The following is an 18,809-nucleotide window of genomic DNA, read 5'->3' as shown; positions in this document are numbered from 1 at the left end:
GGGCCACATCTTGTTCCCCAAAACCTGTTAAATAAATTACATTACAAGGCAGAAGGGCCTTTGGAGATGTGTTTAAGTTAGGGATGTTGAGATGGGAATGTAACCTTGGATTATCCAGGCGGTTTGACGTATGCACAAAGGTCCTTACAAGGAGGCAGGAGGGTCAGGGTCAGAAAAGGGAGACATGGTGATGGAACCAGAAGTCAGAGAGAGAGATTTGGAAATACTATGCTGCTGGCCCTGAAGATGGAGGAAAGGACCATGAGCCTTGGAATGCCAGGTGACCTCCAGACACTAGAAAAGGCAAGGAAACAGATTTTTCCCACAGAGTGTCTGGAAAGAAGAGCCCTGCCAACACCTTGATTATAGGACTTCTCATCTCCTAGCCTACAAAATAATAAATTATGTTGTTCTAAGTCATTGAATTTGTGCTGTCTTGTTAACAGCAGCAGTAAGAAACTAGCTGACTCTTCCAAACTGAAGAATTTTGCCAGGTTCTTCATAATTTCTTCTCTTTCTGCTTTCTTTTTATTTTGCTTTTTTAATTATGAAATATGCATATGGGAATACGTAAAAGAAAAAGACTGATCCCTCGGTGAACAACTGTTATTACCACCAAGCATGTCAAGAAATAGGATGAGACAAGAGTTGTTAATTACATTTCATTCAGATTGTTTTGAAGGTTCTAGCCAATACAGTAAGATAAGAAAAAGTACTAAAAAGACAATTGGAAAGAAAAGGAAAAAAAAAAGCTATATTTGTAAATAATGTGATTCATAGGTAGAAAATAAGGATAAATTATTCAGATTAATAAATGAGTTTAGCAAAGTTGTTGGATATAAAGTCGGTATACAAAAATCAATTCCATGTCTGTATACTGCTGCTGCTGTTGCGTCTGCTAAGTTGCGTCAGTCGTGCCCGACTCTGCGACCCCATAGACGGCAGCCCACCAGGCTCCTCCGTCTCTGGAATTCTCCAGGCAAGAACACTGGAGTGGGTCGCCAAGTGCCTTCTCTGATCTATATACTAACATCAAGCAAAGTAAATTTTTTTTAAGTTGCTCTCTCAGGAAGGGAAGCTGTGGATTGGCTCTTCATTACCTGTTTCTAGCTATCCTCCATCCACCTGGCAGTAATTCCGTAAGGTTTATGGCAGATGGCTAGCATTTTCCCATTTAACAGCTGTTGACTGCTATGTGTCAGGCGCTATGCTAGATTCCGTGGCCCTTGCTGTGAACGTGATTGACAAAGGAGGCCTTGTGGGGAGTGGGGGGTGTGCTCTGTGTATTCAGTTTGGTCACTTCAGTTGGGATTTTGAAATTAGAGTTAACTCAGGAGCATATGCTTATAAGTTTTTTAAAATTATTAAAGTTTTTCTTTGTTTTACAAAATAAATGTTCCTTTGAAGAAATATTGGAAAAATCAATATTAGCATTCAGGAAAAAAAGATCCCTTGATCTTTCTGTCTTCTATCCTGGTTGGATAGATGGATGGAGAGAGAGATACATGTGAAGTTTTTTGCTTTTGAACAGAACTATAATGAAAGTACATATATTGTTTTATAATCTACTTTGGTCATTTAGCAGTAGATGTATCCTGGATATAGTTCCATATTCACTTGTAATGTGAACTTTAATGACTGCATTATATTAATGTGTATGGACATACCATGATATTTTAATCCTCAATAAGACATTTAGAAAGTTACTGACTTTTCACTTTTGTAAATGATGCTATCTCAGGCAGTCTTTACATACTTTTTTTTTTTATCAGTTCATAAGGTAAATTTTTGAGTAGAATTACTAGGTCAGGGCTTCCCTGGTAGTCCAGTGGCTAAGAAGTGCCTGCCAATGCAGGGGACATGAGTTCCATCCCCAGACTGGGGAGATCTCAGACACCACCAAGCAACGAAGCCTGTGCACCACAACTACTGAGCCGCGCTCTAGAGCCCACAAGCCCCAACTGCTGAAGCCCGCTCGTGCCCTAGTGCACGAGCTCAGGAACAGGAGAGTAGGCCCCGCTCACCACAACTGGAGAAAAGACTGCACACCGCCACGAAAGCCCAGTGCAGCCACAAATTAAATAATCTTTGAGAAAAGAAGGAATCACTAGGTCAAAGAGGGTATACAGATTTTTAAGACTTTTGATAAATAATGCCAAATTGCCCTCCAAAAAAGTTTACGGCTGTGTAAACTGCAGAATATCATCTCTTGCTATCTAGCATCCTCACTAATCATGAATGGTTTGATTTTCTGCTAACTAAGCCAAAGATGGGCAAAAAATAGCATCTCATTGTTTTGATTTTCATTCTTTGTTTACTAATAGAGTTTCTTTTTTCTAGTGTTATGCTTACTGAGTATATGTATTGGTATCATATTTTATAAATTATGTTCTTTGCCCATTTTATGATTAGAATGCTTATCCATTTTTTCTTAATGATTTGTAAAGGCTTTTTATGAATAACTTTTGAACTTTCTTTGGTTACCCTCATACAAGAGGTGTTTTATTTTTATACTGAATAAGATAAGAGCTTTTGGAAACTTGGAAGGGAGAGCACTCTCTAGTTTTTAGGCACTAAAACATGTATGTTCCTTTGTCATACCATGCTGGATAAGATCTCTTTTTTTCACCCTTTGAATTATTTCTCCTTCTTGGAATTCCTTCTCTGTTGGTCTGTAGATAGCTAAGGAAAAATTGTTTCCAGTCAGATGTTTAGAAATAAACTATGAACTGTGTTTATTTCCTTCACTGTTTTGCCTGTTTAATCAAAGGGGCCCTGCTGCTGCTGCTGTTGCTGCTAAGTCGCTTCAGTCTGTGTCCGACTCTGCGCGACCCCATAGACGGCAGCCCACCAGGCTCCCCCGTCCCTGGGATTCTCCAGGCAAGAACACTGGAGTGGGTTGCCATTTCCTTCTCCAGTGCAGGAAAGTGAACAGTGAAAGTGAAGTCGCTCAGTCGTGTCCGACTCTTGGCGACCCCATGGACTGCAGCCTACCAGGCTCCTCCATCCATGGGATTTTCCAGGCAAGAGTACTAGAGTGGGGTGCCATTGCCTTCTCTGCAAAGGGGCCCTGGATACTGATATAAGGGACTCTAGCAGAGAAGGCAATGTAACCCCACTCCAGTTCTCTTGCCTGGAAAATCCCATGGATGGAGGAGCCTGGCGGGCTGCAGTCCATGGGGTCACGAAGAGCCTGACATGACTGAGCGACTTCACTTTCACTTTTCACTTTCGTTCATTGGAGAAGGAAATGGCAACCCACTCCAGTGTTCTTGCCTGGAGAATCCCAGGGACAGGGGAGCCTGGTGGGCTGCCGTCTATGGGGTCGCGCAGAGTCGGACACGACTGAAGCAACTTAGCAGCAGCAGCATGAGCTCCCTAGTTGTGACTCATGGGCTTAGTTGCCCTGTGGCATGTGGGATCTTCTTGGACCAGGTAATCAAACCCGTGTCCTCTGCACTGGCACATAGATTTTTAACCACTGGACCAGCAGAGAAGGCGTCTTTTTCTTTTTGCGTCTTCTCGCTTGAGGTATGATACGTTGATGGCTTGTTTCACTGGTGGCCCTTTGGCACGCATCTTTTGTACTATTTCTCTCTGTCGGCTCGTTGCCCTCCTTCACCTTTTTATGTGTGCTCTCTCTCACCTCTTTACTAATTGTATATAAATTTACAGAATTCCTAATTACCACTTCCATTTACTTCCATCCTTTCAGTTTATATCAGTGACTGTGATTTATAGAGGGCTTCCCAGGTATCACAGTGGTAAAGAATCCACCTGCCAATGGATATATCTCAGTCTGTTTATCCATCCACTTGATCATGGCCACATTTGGGTTGCCTTATCTTTCAATGTTAGGAGTAAAGATGCTGTAAACATTAATGTACTATCTTTTGTGAACAAATGTTTTTATTTCTTTGGGGTAAATTGCTAGAAATATCAGTAGAGTTGCTCTGCCATATATAAATGACTTTCTTAAACTCCCGAATTATTTTCCAAAGTGGTTGCACCATTTTACTCCCACTAGCAATGGATGAGAATTCTGGTTGCTTTGCATCATTGCTGACATTTGTATTTCTAGTTTTTATGATTTTAGCCATTCTCATGTATCTTAATTTTAGTTGGTGTTTTCCTAATGGTGAGCTTTTCATGTGTTCATTAGCAATTCATAGATCTTCATTTGAGAAGTGTCCAAATCTCATGCCCATTTTTAAAAATTGTTTTCCAATAAGAGTTGTAAAAGTTCTTTCTAGACTCTGGACACAAAGCCTTATGAGATTTTGTCCTGTGAATACTTTCTTTTGTTTAAAATCACTGGACATTGTGGATAATTTGTTAAAGAGATTCTGGACTTTGTTACCTTCCTCTGCAGAGTATTCTTTGTGGTTCTTTTTTAAGAGGCAGTTATATTACTGCTTGATCCTCTTGAACTGGTATAGGATTAGCTTTTATACATTATCAGTGCAGCTATGTCGGAACCTAGGATGTTTCTCAAGCCCCACTAACTTGGTGATAGTCAGCTTCCAAGCCCCATCTTCTCTGCCAGTTTTGCTTTAGGCTGGGTTTTAGGAACAATTAGTGCACATTCAGGTTAGGTCTAAATCTAGAATGTGGCCTCTCTGGAATCTCGGTTGGTTTTCAGGGGATGTTGCTGTTGTTCAGTCGCTAAGTCGTATCTGACTCTCTGCGACCCCATGGTCTGTAAGCTGCCAGGCCCCTCTGTCCATGGGATTTCCCAGGCAAGAACACTGCCATTTCCTTCCCCAGGGGGTCTGCTTGACCCAGGGACTTGAAGCTGCGTCTCCTGCATTGCAGGTGGATCCCTTGCCCCTGAGCCACCGCCTCTAATAGCTTTCTCTCCCACTTTTAGCCCTGGAGCGGCTGCCATCTGGCAAGCCCTGGTCATCTTGGCCTACATATGTACCGTCGAGCCTTCACGTACTTGTGCACTGAGGACTCTCACATGGACTTCAAGCCCTTTCTTTGCACAGCTTCTTTCTGTTCATTTCCTTACTCGCAGATTCAGCCCTTTCAGCTGCCTCGGATTCTGTTCTCTGTCTCCTCAGCTCCTCAGGACAATCATAATATCCCTGGGATTCAGCTTTCTGTAGCATGGTTGGAAAATTATCCCCAAGCAGAGGATGGAGTGATTGCAGGCTCATTTCATGAATTTCTTTCCCCTCAGGGATCAATGTCTTGCACTGCCTGTTGAGCACTGCCTAAAAATAGTTGCCTTATATATTTTAGAGCTGTTTATGGGGTGAGGACTAGTCCGTTACCATCATGGTCAGAAAAATAAGATGGACTGTCTTTACTTTTATTTTACTGTTTCGCTTTATTTATTTAGTTATGGCTGTGCTGGGTCTTTGTTGCTGCACGGGCTTTTCTCTAGTTGGGGTGAGCAAGGGCTCTTCTCTGGTTGTAGTGAGCAAGGGTTGCTCTCTAGTTCAGGGCACAAGCTTCTCACAGAGGTGGCTTCTCTTGTTGCGGAGGATGCGCTCCAGGGCACATGGGTTTCAGTAGCTGTGGCTCCTGGGCTTTCGAGCACAGGCTTTAGATAGTTGTGGTACACAGGCTTAGCTGCCCTGTGGTGTGTGGACTCTTCCTGGACCAGGGATCGAACCCACGTCTCCTACATTGGCAGGCGGATTCTTTACCACTGAGCCACCAGGGAAGCTCCTGTCTTTACTTTCTAATTACAAAAGTAGTTGATGCTCTCTGCAGTAATATTAAAATAATACAGACTAATAGAACATGGGAATATAAGTTCCTCCGTTCGAAAGATGATTGTTATTAGCAGTTTAGTAGCAGAGTGTTGATTTTTCTAATAAGTTTCAAATGCATGCTATGTATATATTAGCAGTATTTTTTGTTTTCAAAATATCTTGAACTGTTTCTACATCAGTTCATATAAATCTATACCATTTTTCAAGTTGCATCATGTTTGATTGTATAGGTATATTTATCTCTCTTTCAGATGATAACTGAGTTATGTCCAATTTTTGTTATTACATACAGTGCTGAAATGAACTTCATTATGCTTGCATTAAGTCTCTGTATACTTACAGGACTGTTTCTGTGGAATAGATTCCTACAAGTGGAATTGCTTTGTCAAAAAAAGTATGCATATTACTATGTTGACTAACACTGCCAAACGTCTCTTCAGAATGACCATACCAGTTGACACTCCTATTAACACTATACACATTGTTTCTTCATACTCTCACCAGTACTCTTTATTATTATATTTCAATTTCTGCTTATTTTCTAGGTTTAAAAATGTATCCCACTTTGGCTTGCACTTGTTTACTAGTGGAATAAAGAATCTTTCTGTATATTTATGGTATGTTTATATTTCTTCTTCTTTGACTTGCACGTATATATATTTATGACCATGCCCACTTTCATGTTTTTTATTATCCTGTTTGATATGCAGGAGTCCTTAATATACTGTAGGTAGTTTTATGTGTTGCAGATATTTTCTCCTGATTCGAAACTTGTTTTATAATCTTGTTTATATTTTTTACAATGTACGACTTAAAATTTTTATAGAGTCATATCTGTCTGTCTTTTTCTGTGTGGCCACTGGGTTTTCTTGTTATGCTTTCTTCATCTTGGTGTATACCGATTATTGTTCTTATTAACTGTTTAACTTGATTTCTCTGAAAAGAAAAGTTTGTGATTAGCGAGCTACGCTGTGAGCTATGCAGGCCTGTGTTGGAATTTTGGCTGTAAAGAAAGAACTGCCACTTCTAACTGCTGCGTATCTTCCAGAACTGCAGTCACTTAGAACAAAGATTTTTGAAAGGTTTGATGTTTTTGTGGACAGTTTTTTGTGATATCACTATTGTCTGTGGCAGGAAAAATGAATCTTTAGCTGCCTAAGGAAAAAATCCAAATGTTTCTTAACTACCAGTAAACTCAGAAGTAAGCAGATGAAACAATGTAAAACCTCATTTGTAGTGAATGCTTATCTAGCAATAGTTGGGTTTTATTTTTTTGCTCATGGACACATCCCCCTCTAAAGTGAAGAAGAGAAAAATGAGAAACTGTTCTTAATTCTAGAGGGCAGTGGAAAACGTGGTTTTCATATGTGCAGCAAAAGCTTTAGAAGGTTGGAATTGCACAATGAGTGTAGGTTGAGCAATTGCTTAACGAGGCATCCACGTTGGGGGGTTGTCCTTTGCTCTTGTGCAATTAGGGAACTCCAGAGCTGCCTGAATAGGGGATTTCCTTTTGTTTCTTACATGCCATTTTAAAATTTTACTTTTTCCCTCCTTTTCAGCCTTCTTTTTATTTTATTTCTTCAAATTCTTACTTATTTGTGGTTTATTTTCCCTGATAATTTGTTTCCTTTTTTTTCCCCTTTTGTTGTTGTTGTCTTGTTTTTTTAGGGAAGAGGTTAATTAGTCTGACATCCACATGTCACCACCTCTGTGACTGTGAGTAGAAGTGAACCTGGACCTGACTCTGCAGATGGTGGGAGGTTGGTTACTGATGGCTTAAGGTTTCTAGTTCAGGTTCTTCTCACAACTGCCCTACTCAGTTGATTCTGAGCATTTGAAATATGGTGTACTGATCAGCCAGTGTTCCTTGACTGCTCAACACTAGAATTTCACAGACTTTGTAATGAGTTTTCAGAGGGTTTTGCCTGCTTTGCTTTTAATGGCGACTGACACCTCCCAATGATGATCAGCTGCAGACTTTACTAGAAAGTAAAGCCAGACTTTAAGCTTTAAAGCCTGGGAGCCAACCAATGAGAGCCAGAGCTCGACCGGACTTGTTTCTCTCTTGGCAAAAGAGAAGGCCCCGTTTCCTCCCTTCTTCCCTTTAGCCCGCTCAGTCACACTCATGTTAGATGGTACTTAGCATGCTGCTTATTCTGATTCTCTTCCCCACCTTACCTTTGTCCTGGGAATTTTGGAATCTCTTCACTCTCCACTTTGCTCCGTTCGAGAGGAACAGGAGAGGTAGTGGGGTCAGAGTGCCAGAAGTTAAGTATGTGGATTTCATAGCCGCATGTATGAGTGTTTGTGGGGCAGGGAACTCCTAATGGAAAACATTTGTGTTGCATCGAAAACAGAGTGAGGCCTGGTTAGAGTCTGTCTGCTCTGTCAGTCTGTTCCCTACCAGCACTAGTCATTGTTCTCCTGGGAGTCTCCGGCGTATTGTGGTTTCTTCTGCTCTTGCCTAGTCCCCTAATCTTGCCAGAGTTTTGTGTCACGGGTGGCCCCATTCGCAGTTGGGAGTGAGACTGCAAGGGTGGTGACTAATGGCTTTGAAGGCCCTCAAGCCCACGTATTGGCTTGGAGACCCCTCTTAGGGAGAGCCTGACCGGAGGGAAGGGTCTCAGCGCAGACAGTGGGAGAAGCATGCTTAGACTCACACAGACGCCCTTTTAGTCCCTGCTTTTACTGCTAGCAAAGCACAAACCAGAAGAATGGAGACCAGAGGCAAAGACTGGCTGTTTGGGCTTGCCGTTTCATTTGTAAATACTCGGAAGGGATGCACCTGGGTGCCTCTGACAGGCTGATGTCAATCAGGTGGCCTGGTGGAGCCCCTTTGGGAAATACAGAAAGGAAAGTGCTAATTCCCCCGAGGATAGTGTCAATCCAAGAGACAAGGGACCTGTAACTTGAGCTGTTTCTTTTTTCCCCTCCAGACCCTCTGAAATTCACATTTGTTCTTTTTTTTTTTTTTAAGAAAGAAAGAAAACAATAAAAAAGCATCAGCTCAGAGTTCTCTGGGTCCCCAAGAAGGCACTCCACCAATGTGGTTTTCCCATTTTCAGGTTTTTGGCTGGTGAATAAGATTGAGCAGAAATGCTCCTTCCCCTGATAACAATACATTCAGATGCAGGATCAGGAGCGTGTGGATTAAAACCAGACGGTGGATGATTAATATTTTTGCTTATAGAGGTAGACATGGCAGCTTCCTCCATTTAAATGAAAAAGCCCTTTTCTCTGCATTTGTATGTATGCATATGCTTACAGGCCTGTGCTCTTCGAAGGTAGGAGCAGAGAGTTTCTAGCTTAGCTGTTATTTCCAAGTACTGTTTCCTTCCTCTAACCTGAAGCACCCAAGAAGTACTAGAAGGAATAAGCTGTGAAGCAGAGGTGTGAAGATAAGCCACTAAAATGAAAGTGGAAATGTAGTCCCTTCTTCAAGCTAACTGCTTTCACAACTCTCCAGGTACTGCTGTGACTAACACACACCTTTATCCATTCGACTTTCTCACTCTCCGTGGTCCTGTGACCACCTTATAATAAGGAGTATAATCTTTCTTTCAAAATATTGCATCTTTGAAGATGCCCGTAATTTCATTATTAGATCATCATGATATTAAAATAAACTTTATTAATACAGTTATGTTGTTGTTTAGTAACAGGTATACTTGTAAGATTTATTAACTTTACTCACTGGCAACATGACAAAGATTTCTTGGAGAATTCTTGTAATTAGATCTTGGCAAGTGTTTGTTTACTATTTTAGAAAATAACATTTTGGAATTTATTTTTATTTGGGTCTGTGCTCACTAACCCATTCAGGCTAAGAGGCTTCCAGTTAACTTAAGCCTCTGATTTTCCTCATGATTTTTAAACTTACATACACTTTGCCCTTTGCAGAAACAGAGACCTCTGCCCAAATGAAACAGGAAATGAAAGGGGAGGAGGAAAACCAAGCTGGGACTTGGTATCTTTTAATCTGCATATGGAAGATTGCATTGTCTCTGTAACTGTGAAAAGTCTGGGGGACAAATGGTATAAAATTCCTTTTATTTCAACAGAAATATAGGTCTTTTAAAAAAAATGTTGTGGCCACACCGTCCGACATGTGGGATCTTAGTTCCCTGGTCAGGGATTGAACCTATGCCCCCTGCTTCAGAAGCGCAGAGTCTTAACCACTGGACCACCAGGGAAGTACCAATGTAGGTCTGTTCCAGTGTTGCCTCCATTCTCAAGGTGAAAGTATCAACCCTGTCACAATCTAGCTATATTACATCCCCAGGTAAGCCCACTCACAGCATGGAGTCGAATTCCTCAAGTTCATCCCCTTCCCCAGAGACCAAGATTTGTTTGTTTACATACATGAAAATCCACTCTTTGTTACACAGTTTTGACAAACATACAGTCATGGAACCACCACTGCAATTAAGATACGGGCTATTTTCATCACCCCCCAAATACTCCCTCATGCAATCAGACTCCCGGTGCCTGGCACCCTCTCATGTTTAACTCTCCCTATGACTGCCTTTTCCAGAATGTCATATTAAAAAACCATAGAATGCCCATTTAATTTTGTGTTAAGTCGCTTCAGTTATATCCGACTCTTTGTGACCCTATGGACTGTAGCCTGCCAGACTCCTCTGTCCATGGGTTTCTCCAGGCAAGAATACTGGAGTGGGTTGCCGTTTCCTCCTGCAGGGGATCTTCCCAGGGATCAAACCCATGTCTGTTGTCTCCTGTGTTGGCAGGTGGATCCTTCACCACTAGCGCCACTGAGAAAAGCAGGTTCTCCCATTTAACTTTAGGGTGTGCAATAATGTAAAATTGTTTTAATCACATAAATGTCCATTTTATTTATTCTGTTTCAAATAACCACCTAAAGATTTCTTTATTAATTTGAGATAATCCCTTTTAAAAGTTTTACTCTGTTGGAAATAGTAGCTAGACTTCCTCTTTTTTGTTGTTGACATTAATTATTCTTATACTCTTATTAGCATCTCTAAGACCCATTGAGGGGAAACAAAGACCACAAATGAAGTTTCCCAAACCAGATTTTCTTACTTGTTTTAAACAACAGAAGTTCTTAGGTTATTTTTCCACCTTTAATTTGATTTTTGTTTTATAGATATCTATAAAACAGCTGTTTATAATGAGAAAAAAAGGCATACAGTAATTAGCTTTTTGAATTGGCTTCGGTCACATAGCATAAAGCATTTGAGAGTCATCTCATCCCTGTTGTCTCCTGTGTCACTAATTCATTTTTGTTGTTGTTGTTACAGAGTAGGATTCCATTGTGTGGATATACCACAATTTGTTTGTCTGTTTACCAACTGAAGAGTGTTTGTCTTGTCTGCAGCTTTTGGTACCTGTGGATAGAATGACTGCAGACATTCATATATAGGTTTTTATGTGAACTTGGGTTTTCATTTTTCTTGAGAAAATACTTCAGAGTGAATGGATGGGTCATTTGTTAAGTATAGGTTTAACTTTGTTAGAAATTATTAGACTGTTCGCAGAGTGGCTGTACCATTTTGTATTCCCACCAGCCACATACAAGAATTCCAGTTTCCCCACATCCTTGCCAGCACCTGGTACTGCTGTTTTGTTTTGTTTTGTTTTGTTTTTAAAGTCATTCCAACGGGTATCCCATTGCAGTTTTAATTTACGTTTCTCAAATAACTAATGATGTTGAGCATCTTTTCTTGTGCTTGGTAGAATGTCTTCAGATCTTTTGCCTATATTTAAGTTGGAGTGTTTGTTTTCTTGCTGAGTTTCGAGAGGTTTTTATGTATTCTCATTGCAGGTCCTTTGTCAGATATATATGTTGCCCGTATGTTCCCTCAGCCTGTGGCTTGTCTCTTCACTTCAGAGACTTAAGGTTTTGACTGATTAAATGCTGAGTGTTAGAGGTTTCAGGCTCTCTTGGTAGAAAAAAGTAAGGAAATTGAGACCTTCGTCAGCAGAAAGATGTGAGGACCACCCCTTTTGAAGCTGTTTATTTAAAATACAAGAAGGGGGAAAGGAGTGCCCCAGGACTGAGTTGTGCAGACAGATGTCTGAAGCTTTCATTAATTCCTTCTCCTCTCTCCTGTCCCCACTTATGGTGTGGATTCTGGGCTCTTGGCTTCAATGGGGTTCTTCAGTTCCTCCCATCACTTCAGCCCCACTGAGGCCCCCCCCAGCCCCGCAAACACCAACAGAATGCCCGAGAGGGCAGGCCAGCTTCTCACCAGAGTCTATTCCAGACTGAAAGAGTTTTTGATAAGTAATCATTCCCAAGCCCTAAAGTGATAGCCTCTGAGGAGTCACCCACTTTGAAGAGCTTCTTTCATCTCCAGCTGGCCTCTTTTCCAAACAAGCATCGGCAGCGCCTAAGCAGGGCTCTGCCACTCAGGCTTCTGCCATGAGAAGCAAATTGGCAGCAACAGGCCGCCCCCTGGGGCAGTAGAATTCGGTTCTCAGAACATACATTAAATGTGGATGAGATATTTATTTATCATGGGGCTCTTTCATGTTGCATGGAATTCCTTCCACAGGGCAGCCCGCTTAGGTATGGAGGAGGAAATATGTTCTGCCCCTTTGGACAGAAGTCAAGAAAAGGTTCGATGTGGAATCTTGTCCCTTTTTTAATTGCTGACATTCTTAAGGTGTTTTTCTGGGAATTCCCTGACAGTCCAGTGATTAGGACTCTGCACTTCCACTGCAGGGGGTTCATCTCCTGGTCGAGGAACTCAGATCCCGCATGCCACGTGGCACAGTCCAAAAATACATTTTTGAAAAAGGTGTTTTTCTTAAACAGCATTGCCACTAGCCAGACACTGCCACTAGCAGAGTTTCTTTACAGCGAGATGGCTCGCTGATACTGCATGTGATGGCCGGAGGAGACCTGCTTTAGCCTTAGAGGTCTGCCCATTTTCCCAGGATAATGCAGTCTGGTCAAGGCTCTCTGGCTTCTGACCCCAGTAGGAGTGATGTGTACAGAGAAGAATTTTTGACCCTTTACTAAGCTCAATTATTTGAATGCCTTTTTGTAAACAAAGCATCTTTTAGGAAAGCGCAAAACTTTTCCTGCTCATGTAGGTACAAATTTCCCACTTTCCTAAAGGACAAATAGCTTCAATTAAAGATAAAACTGTAATGTGAAATAAAATGTTCGGGCTTTAAAAACAAAGGGAGGGGTTAAAAGCAAGTCCTGCCATAAATCTGCAAGTATGGAATCTGAGGGAAATGATCCCATCTGGAAAACCCTACCAGCGGTGCCGTGGCTGGTTTGTGGAGCAGTGTGGATCGTGGAGTGAAAAAAGACCCCGCAGTCTTGAAAGATGACAGCCTCCTTAATTGATGTCCGTTTCAGCTGGTGCTGTGCCAGCTTATGTTGGCCCCGGTCCAGCGTGCCTGTAATTTGGGAGCCAGGTGTGAAGCATTTTTGTTCCATCTTGTTCCCCAGCATCTACAGAAGCCTCACGCACCTCACTTGAGGCAGCAGCACTCTGTAGGAAACAGATGTACAGGTAGAGGTGGAAGGAAGTGTCACAGCTGGGTTACGGATATTACAAAACAGAAAAACACACCTCCTCCACACACAAGTGAGATCTGGGCTTGGGAGATAGGGGAAAGAGTACTTCACAGCCTCAGTATAAGGTGTGACTCCCAGGTATACTCATTACTCTGATACTCATTTGTGGTTTTTAAAGACGTCTCTTATTACTTTAAGGAAATGGCGCCCCACTCCAGTATTCTTGCCTGGAGAATTCCATGGACAGAGGAGCTGGGGGGCCTCAGTCCATGGGGTCACAAAGAGTCGGACACAACTGAAGCGACTTAGCATGGCATTCATTCTCTTATTACTTTAGAGTTACATCCACTTCTTGTGGATAGAGATCTGTAGTAATTTGCCTTCTGGAAAATCAACTCAAGATTTAACTCTGGGAACAGCAAGTGCAATATAAAAAACATCTCAAGATGGCCGTCAGAGTTGGTTTTAATCACGTCTATGGAATCAAGGAAACAACCCTCTGAAAGGTCAGCTGACCCCTTGAGAGGTAGGGACACAGCTATATTCCTTGGGGGATCCTAATGAACACGGTGAAGACATCTGTCCGAGGCATTCAAGTTAGAACCTCAAGAGCATGGCTGCATCTGGCCCAAGAAGACGGTTTTCCCAGAATCCAACCTGTCTTCTTTCTAGCCCTCAGGCTAACCTGAACATTAAAGAGCCGGCAGTTCTGCCTTTAAGGATTACAAAACATAAGCAGGATTCTCCCGTAGGAACATTAGAGTCCTGTGGCTGTGTAACTTCAGTGCTAGAATTGGTGCTTTGCCACTGACTTGCATTTTGGTATAAGGCAAGTTTGAGCCTTCTAGAACTGAGAGTCAACTCTGTTTCCTGGGGGCCTAACCTGTAAGCAGACCCCTGAAGTAGTACTTCGGTGTTCCTTCTTTTATCTCAGAATCCCACATAGATGGAGCCGAGGATCATTTCTGGCCTTGAGAATCAGACCATGCAGTCAAGGAGTAACTGTCAGCCTGCCTAGGTTGTGTTTTGCTCTGAAGAGACCAAGGTCACAGGGCAGCCTTTGGCTCACTGATCACTTTAATTGGTTCTTCCTTACGTTATCAATACCAGAAGCTGGAAAATCCTTATACCAGACTTTTCAAGAGGGTGAGGAGCTAGGAAGGGTGGCTTTCTTCTAATTAGAATCTTACTTTTTAAAAGCATCACATCCCTTTTTTTTTAAATGTAATTGTTAAAATATACATAGTATAAAATTTGCTGTTTTTGAAGTTTACAGTTCTGTGGCATTAAATCCATTCACATTGTTTTTTCATCCATCACCATCCTCCGTCCCAGGACTTTTTCATCTTCCCCAACTGAAGCTCTATATATTGAACACTAAAACTCCCCATTTCTCCCTCCTTCCAGCCTCTGGCAACTGCCAGTTTCCTTTCTGTCACTAAATTTGACTACTCTCTGAGCCTCATATAAAGTGTTATCGTACAGTATTTGTGTTTTTGAGACTGGCTTATTTCACTTAGCATAATGTCTTCAAGGTTCATCCTGTTGCAGCCCATGTCAAAATTTACTTCTTTTTAAAGGCTGAATAATATTCCATTGCATATATACACTACATGTCGTTTATCCAGTCACCTGTGGATAGACACTTGAGTCACTTCCATCCACCTTTTGGCTGCTGTAAATAAATGCTGGATAATACAAATATCTATCCAAGTCCGTGCTTTAACTTCTTTTGGGTATATACCCAGAAGTGGAATCACTGGATTCCACTTGTTTAATAGTCATCTTGTTTAATTTTTTGAGGAATTGCCATACCACTTTCCGCAACTATTATACCGTTTTACATTACTACCAGCTATGCACAAGGCTTCTAATTTTTCTACATCTTTGACACTTGTTATTTTCTGTTTACTTGAAGTTAGCTGTCCTAGTGGATGTGAAGGGATAACTCAGTGTGGTTTTGATTTACTTTTCCACACTGAGCAATGATGTTGAGCACCTTTTCACATACTTATTTACTGTATGCATTTAAAAAACATAGTTTCTGCTTTCTCACTTGATCGGCCTTGGGATGCCTGAGCATTAACTTTTTCTCTTTGAGGCAAAGGAAGGCAGGATGGAATAAAGAAAGGGTCATGGAAATTCCCTGGTTAGGACTTGGCACTTTCACTGCTGTGGCCCAGGTTCAATCCCTGGTTGAGAAACTAAGATCCCACAATTCAAAAGGTCAAAAAAAGAGAAAAAGAGTCAGTGTGGGCTCTGATTCTAACTCTGCCACAGGCTGGTTGTATTGCCTTGGACAGTTTATATAACCTCTCTGGACATCTGTTTCGTTTTCACTAAAACTAGGAAACCTACAACTGCTCTATCCAACTCGAGCTTTTGTGAGAATGAAAGATCAGGTTTGTGAAAGAACTTTGTAAAGATTTTGTAAAAGTGGAGAAATGTGTATTCAAATAGTTTGCCTGTTTTAAAAATTGGATCATTTGTCTTTTCTTGAGTTGTAGAAGTTCTTTAAATGTTCTGGATAAAAGTCCATTATTGGATATATAATTTGCCGATATTTTCTCCCATTCTGTGAGTTGACTGTCTTTTCATTTTCTTGAAATTTTTAATTTTGATGAAATTCAGTTCATCTATTTTTTTTTCTTTTGTTATTTGTACATTGGTATTGTAAAAGCTTTTGGTGGGGGAGGGGAGCCGTGCCATGCGGCATATGGGATCTTAGTTCCCTGACCAGGGATTGAACCTATGCCCCTACATTGGAAGCATGGAGTCCTAAGCACTGGCCTGTGGGGAAATTCCCATAAAAACATTTTTAAACAATAAAAACTGGGAAGTTTTATCACTGAAACACCCTAATAAAGGAAGTTCCTTCTACAAGTACATACTTCAGAAAACTATCCCAGATGCAAGAAGGATTGGTTTGCCATGATAGTCATTATAAAATTAGATCAGATTACAAAAGAAACATGGAATTGGGAGGCCCCTTAGAACTGACATCACAGTTAGTCTTCTACCTAATTAAGAAATTGTCTCCCCAGGTCCTCCTAGCTTCTGCTTCAGATACTTCCCAGAGTTTACTATGTCATGAGACAGTCACTATTAAAAAGTTCTCTCTGGACTGAACACAGTCTGCCTTTCCATAACTCCCACTTTAATGGTTTTAGACTCTGAGAATCACAGAGCCTTTTTTTTTTCTTATGTCTGACACATCTTAATATACTTAAAATTTTCCTTAAATTTTCTTTTCTCTCAGGTAAACATTTCACCAGTGCAATCAAGTAGATTATTAACCAGCATGATCAAATAGAATTTCTTCTGATGATGGTGCAGAAAAATTTATTTCCTTACCATCCTATATGGTAACCGCTAGCCATGTGTGACTATTGACTATTTGAAATGTGACTGAGAAACAGACAATTTAATTTTAGTTAAACTGAAATAGCCACGTGTGACCAGTGGCTTCTATAGTAGACACTCCAAGCCCAGGTCATTCTTCCTGGGCAGATTCCTCTATATCCCTAGTTGTCAAATTGTGTTGCTGGACCAGCATTGTGAGATGCACCTGGGAACAGGTTTGGTAGGTAACGTTTTAGGTCTTCCTCCACATCTGTGAATCAGAAACTTTGAGGGTAGAGCCCAGCAATCCATAGTAACCAGCTCTTCTGGTGATTCTAATGCACTGACAAGTTCTACTTCCCAAGGTTCCTATTAAAAAAAAAAAAAGCAGTGCTCAGACATGGTCTGACCTGCAGTGATTCTACCTGAAGAAAGTTTCAGTGGCTTAAAAATAAAGTTTGAATACTACAACGTAGATAGCACATTGACTGTATGTCATAAAATAAATAATACATGGTCATGAATTTTTAAAAATAAAGTACCAGCTGCCGTTCAGAAGAAAAAGTTAATGAGAACTTTCCCCTGAATCTCACACATAGTCTTACAGTGCTGGAATTAGAACCCTGGGCTGGATTTGATTCTCGGCCTGGTATGCTTTCCAATCTATCAGGCAGTTTCATGAAATAGACCGCACTATTTGGTTCAGTTTCTCTTTGGTTTGTTTCTCTTTCTCCCAGAAGAGAAAAATTTAGATCTTTGGCGTGTATTTCACCCTACCCCCTTTGGGGGGCGTACCTGCCTGATTCTTCAGTCACTTCCCCGCTGGTTGGGTGCTTCTATAGTCACACCCAATACCCTGGGAAGATCTCCCCTTTTTAGGGTTTAACATACTTCACCTATAAAATTATCTTGCTTTAATATTATTTTTGTCCTCTTAAGCTTGCAATCTAGAAGAGGAGCTGGCTTGTTTTGTTGCTGGCCTCGAGCCAGGTGTCATAACTTTAGGCAGTGCCACGCTACATATCTCCAGCAGTTTGAAATGGAGAACGGAGTTAGAGATAAGATCAGCAGCTTTAGGTGATGGCATTGTTTCAAATAAACCATGCATGACCCAAAGCTTCCACTTCAAATGGGGAATGAAATTGCTTCATCCTTTGACAGCTTGCTCCATGAAAGAAATTTATCTTCACTTAATTGCTTTAGATCCCAAGAGGCTACATACAGTAATTTCTAGGAGATAATTATATCAAAATTTTAAAATATGTGACTGTGAACGTGAATAAGCAACTGCAGTGGACAGGAAGGGACCAAAGGTCCTGCTTAACTTGATGGTAGATTTCTGTTCTCATTCCTAGAGTCCCCTTGGGTCCTGGACCGCTTACTCTCTGAATCTGCTGATGGAGAGGCTGTCCTCCACAGATAGTCCTTTGCTGTTAGGGTTAAACCTTCTTGTCTGCTCCTCACCGTAGCTGGGTAGCATTTTGCTCAAGCTCCTCCCGAAGCTGGGAGGGATCAGGCTGGCTGGCTGACTTCCGGCTGCATGTCTTCAACTAGTCCGGCTGGGCACAGTCTGTCTACACTGTGGGCCAGAGCCACTGGGGGTTCCGGTCAGTGGCAGCTGAAACCAGCAAACTTGTTGATTTTAAAACATGACTATTTAGATGTAAGAGATAAACTTCCTGTAGATGGGGACAGGCTCCTTAATCTAGGCATGTTTGAATTTCCAGGCCTCCTTTTCCTGGCCTTTCTATTTGAGTCGAAAGCATCCACTCTGGCATTTCCACTAATCCCAACTACCTGCCCTTACCCTACTTTTTTTCTCTCATTTCTGAAATTCTAGCCTTTTTACCCCCACCTCTTATGAAATAATTATGTTTCCATGTTGTGATACAACAGTTCTCAGAAAGACTGGGGGTACTTTCTGAATGTGGACACTGTTGTCTTGGGTCATCTCTCACCTCTTTCTGCCTGCATCTACCTTTAAGACTGCACACCGGGACTTCCCTCGTGGTCTAGTAGTTAAGAATCTGCCTTTCAGTGCAGGGGATGGGGGTTCCATCCCTGGTAGGGGGACTAAGATCCCACATGCCACGGGCCGACTAAGCCTGCACAGTGCAACTACTGAGCCTACACACTGCAACTAAGACCCAACACAACCAAAAATAAATAAATAAATATTCTTTCTTTTAAAAATAAAAAAAGATTACACATTGAACTCCTTGAAA

General features: G+C 41.5%; 1 protein-coding gene and 1 non-coding gene across 4 annotated transcripts in view; one reads left to right on the top strand and one right to left on the bottom strand.

Moving 5' to 3' along the window:
- SMG6 (SMG6 nonsense mediated mRNA decay factor) overlaps positions 1–18,809 on the top strand; it is a 199,441-nt gene that overhangs the window by 114,855 nt on the left and 65,777 nt on the right. The window lies entirely within an intron of this gene.
- On the bottom strand, positions 9,847–9,919 carry TRNAR-UCU (transfer RNA arginine (anticodon UCU)). Its single transcript has one exon. It is a non-coding gene; the product is annotated as a tRNA-Arg (tRNA).

This window comes from Budorcas taxicolor, chromosome 19 (assembly GCF_023091745.1).
Source record: "Budorcas taxicolor isolate Tak-1 chromosome 19, Takin1.1, whole genome shotgun sequence".
Lineage (NCBI taxonomy): Eukaryota > Metazoa > Chordata > Mammalia > Artiodactyla > Bovidae > Budorcas > Budorcas taxicolor.
The sequence above is the reverse complement of the archived record's forward strand: the minus strand, read 5'-3'. Positions and strand labels throughout refer to the sequence as shown.